Source organism: Chaetura pelagica, unplaced genomic scaffold (genome assembly GCF_000747805.2).
Source record: "Chaetura pelagica isolate M959 unplaced genomic scaffold, ChaPel_1.0 scaffold139, whole genome shotgun sequence".
NCBI lineage: Eukaryota > Metazoa > Chordata > Aves > Apodiformes > Apodidae > Chaetura > Chaetura pelagica.
Window position 1 is genome coordinate 238,404 of NW_009970717.1, and position 4,079 is coordinate 242,482.

The window sequence follows — 4,079 nt, forward strand, 5'->3', positions numbered from 1 at the left end:
GCTGTAACAAAAAGAAAACTAACTACACAAAAGGGTTGTATATGACACTGGGGTTCTGACAGCTGGTAAGCACAACCACCCCAAAGGACACTGAATCTAAGCCTCAGTGTAAAACATCACATACCCCTTCCACAAGGGAAGATACTTTGTAACTCCTATCAATTTGCCTCAAAACCAAAAACATTGACATTTCATATAGTTAACACATCTCTAAAGCTGTCCTGAACAGCTGCACATGTTGCCTCTAGGCAAAAAAATCATTATTGGTTTTTAAATTTTACAGACTTTCTTGGGGTTTTTTTTCTACAATTTTTTGCAGGAACAAGTTCCAGAAGTTGATCACACATATATAAGAAAAAAAATAAATCTAAAACTTCTTGCATGTGTTTTGAAAATGCAACCATTCAGTTTCTCTGAGTATCTAGTTAGTCTAACAACAGGAGAAGCATATTTAAAGTGTAGTTTATTTTCATTATACAATTTGTTATCCTTATATATTTTGTCATGTTCTATTGTATTGTCTTTCTAGATGAAGCAATGCAGTCTTCATTCTTCCCAGTGTAATTTGCCAGTACTTTTAATAATTCTTAATCCATCTGCAATGTTTTCTCTCAGAATATAATACAGTCCTGTCTCATAAATTAATAACACAGTATCATTTTTTTCCTATACAGTGTTCCTACCACTCTTCTCTTAAACTTTATTTTCATAGATGATACACCAGGTTTGCAAACTTCTATATTTAAAGGGCTAAAATGTGCCCTGTGTAAGGCTCCATTTCACAGTATGAACTCCCAACGCGCCAGCCTAGTAAATCAAAGTACCCAATACTTATGCACCAATGCAAATACATGCAAATTATTCCAGCATTTGCTGAGAAACTCCCAAAAGTTGTTTTTTTTTTATGTGATAATCAACTGTATTTTATGCAGTCTACACTTTTTTTTTTCCAGACAGAACAGCAATGAGCAGATAAAACCAGTATGCAGATACACACAGTATGAAACAAATTCTGTAACCCATAAAGAGTGAGAAAAATAAGTCCAGGGTCACATATTCCAGTTAGTCTATAATAATGGCAGAAAAATTCCAAGTTGCCAAGAGCATTGCCATGCTATTGAAAATTTCACTTTTTTATGGAGGATCTACCTCATGATAGATAAAGGCCACCTCCAGGCTGCCAAGAACTAAAACTGGAGCGAAACAGAAAAGAGAAGCAAACCTACCCCTTTAGGTGGCACTCAGAGTGCCCACACAGTACTTGGTCACTGCTCACCCAGGAAGAGGTGCACAAGCCAACACCTCCGTTCCAACCAGTCCTCCAGGCAACATTCACTTCTGTTGTACATACGGCTATGAAGCAGTTTATTTAATCTCCACTCAGAAGATTCAGGGACCCCATTTATATAATACATTATAATAATGTGAAAATTATAAAGCTTTTGGAATGGTTTTGGAACAGCCAGGCACAAAAATGTAGAAAACTCGTGGGTTAAACTGAATTTTTTATTGACAACTATGTAACTCATTGCTGTACAAGTCATTAATGAAACTAAGCCTAATCATTAATCTTGATGACTGAAAACAGTTTGAGACTGAGGCCACAAAGAACAAACAGACACCTTATAGGCAAGTTGCTACATGTAGATTTCTCTCATTTTGAAAGTGTGCACAAAAAAAAGTGTTTATACTTTGCATGTATTTACTTCAAGATAACATCTTTGATGATGATAGGGGGGTTGGACTAGATGATCTTTTGAGGTCCCTTCCAACCCCTAAGATTCTATGATTCTATGTAGCTCTAAATTTATTTGGTGCTTCCAGACTATGTTTTACTCTCTAATTAAGCTTATAATGTTTACCATAAAACTCAGCCCACTAACATACATACTCAAAGTAATTATGAAGAAATTTCATATAAACTTTTACAAAAGTTTATTTTGAAGAATGCTTGAAGGAGCTGGGAATGTTTAGTTTCAGAAAGAGGAAGCTGAGGGGAGACCTCATCAATCTCTACAACTACCTGAAAGGTCATTGTAGAGAGGTTGGTGCTGGTCTCTTTTCACAGGTAGCTAGCGACAGAACAAGAGGGAATGGTTTCAAACTGCAACTGGGGAGGTTTAGACTGGACATTAGGAAAAATTTCTTCACAGAGAGAGTGGTTAGAGACTGGAACAGGCTTCCCAGGGAGGTGGTTGAGTCACCATCCCTGAATGTGTTTAAGAGTCATTTGGATGTGGTGTTGGTGGATGTGGTTTAGGGGAGAACTTTGTAGAGTAGGGGTGATGGTTGCACTCGGTGATCCCAGGGGTCTTTCCCAACCTGAATAGTTCTGTGAAAAGCATCAGCTTTCTGAACATACTACGCTCAATGCAAGTGTGCCATCTCTACAACTCTGGGATAGTTGCCTTATCCAAATTTCCTTTGCTTTCAGGTCTCCCTCAACCTAAAAGCAGTGAAAATGAAAAATATGAAATTAACTTTGTGAATTAGGAGGCCTTTCAAATGAATGTAAAAGTGTAAAATCTAAATGCTTTTTTGCATAACCATACTTACACAGAGAATGAAATCTTTAACTTAGTCTGCCTTTAATTGCAACAGAGAAGAATAACAGTGTATGGAGACCATTACTCGTTATCAAACCACTATTTTTAATCCAGACATATCAGATGCTAGCATATTTTGATTGGAAAAGGGAGGGAGAGAGTTCTTTATCTACAAGAGTGACTCAATTCAGATAACTGGTTAATTAAACTATGACAAATACAGAAGTAAAAACTAAGCTTTTAAAGGAACAGGGGCCATGAACAATAGTCACATTTCTATGAAAAGTCTCTATTTTAAAATGCAGAAGAAGCTGAAACAAGCTGCTATTATTATTTACTACTACTACTAGACTTGATGTTGCAGATACTATGCAGCTTCAGTTTTTTTAAATGAAATGCATTGTAGTAGTTCTTAAGACAGACTATCCTTGCATTTTCCGCACAGCCATTTCTTTTAAAAACAAGTCTTACCAAAATCTTACCAAAGTTATCTTACCAAGTTACAGACTGTTAAGATAAGGTTTAAGTGTGTCTTGAAACTTCACACAATTAAACAGAGTTTTATAATTCAAGGAAGCAAAGTAACAAAGTAAAATTAGAGATGAAACAACACTCATTGGAAGGATGGCTAAATCCACCTCTTGAGTAACACCCGACTTGTCAATATTTCAAACGCACCTCCTATCTCAGTAAAACAATATACAACCAATCATTAACAAACCTCCCAGCTGTGGGAGGAAATGAACTTGCAAAAAATTGCTACCATTTCACCAGATCCCCTCCAAGTGTAGACCAACCCACACCAATACCCTTTAAGCCCTTTTCTGGAAGTCAACATCAGATTTCACCTGCATCACCCAGCCATGAGCCACTTCTGAAACCCATTATTCTCCTGACTTTTCAGTTTATATGAAACATCTCAAATTCATAACATGTAACATTTCCACTGTGTAGCTTCTGTATTTGCCCCCGACACGCGGTGCACACTTTCCACTCCATATTCCTACTGAAATTGCTAAACCTTGTCGTCAGTTACCTGCAGGGTACAGTTGGAAACATTTACATTGATTTGCCATTTTAGACCCAAACCACGGGGGTTGTTGTGTTGCGGTTTGGTTTTTTGGGGTTGTTTTTTTTCTTTGTTTTTACTAAAGGTGTTAACCATTTTAAAAACCGAACTGAAAGAGAACACCTTTGGGAGGCTACAGCACTTCCTGGAGCACAACACGCTACCTGGTGTGGCATTTGATACTGGAATACTGATGAGCTCCACACTGACAAAGGCAAGAGGTCAAGATATCACAAAAGCACAGGTGCTTAACATAACACCAGTTATGTTAAGGCCTGGAATGAAGCCACCAGCCCAGCGGCACCGGGCCGCCACGAGTGACTGCATCGCTGGGCCTCGGGAAGCCAGGGCGCTACCCGTGCCGATGGAGCCCCGCACGTCCCTGCCCGGGGCTGGTGCCAGGGGTCAGCGGGGAGGGCCAACACCACAACGCCGCGGCCACACGGCTCCATCCCGCCCTGGGG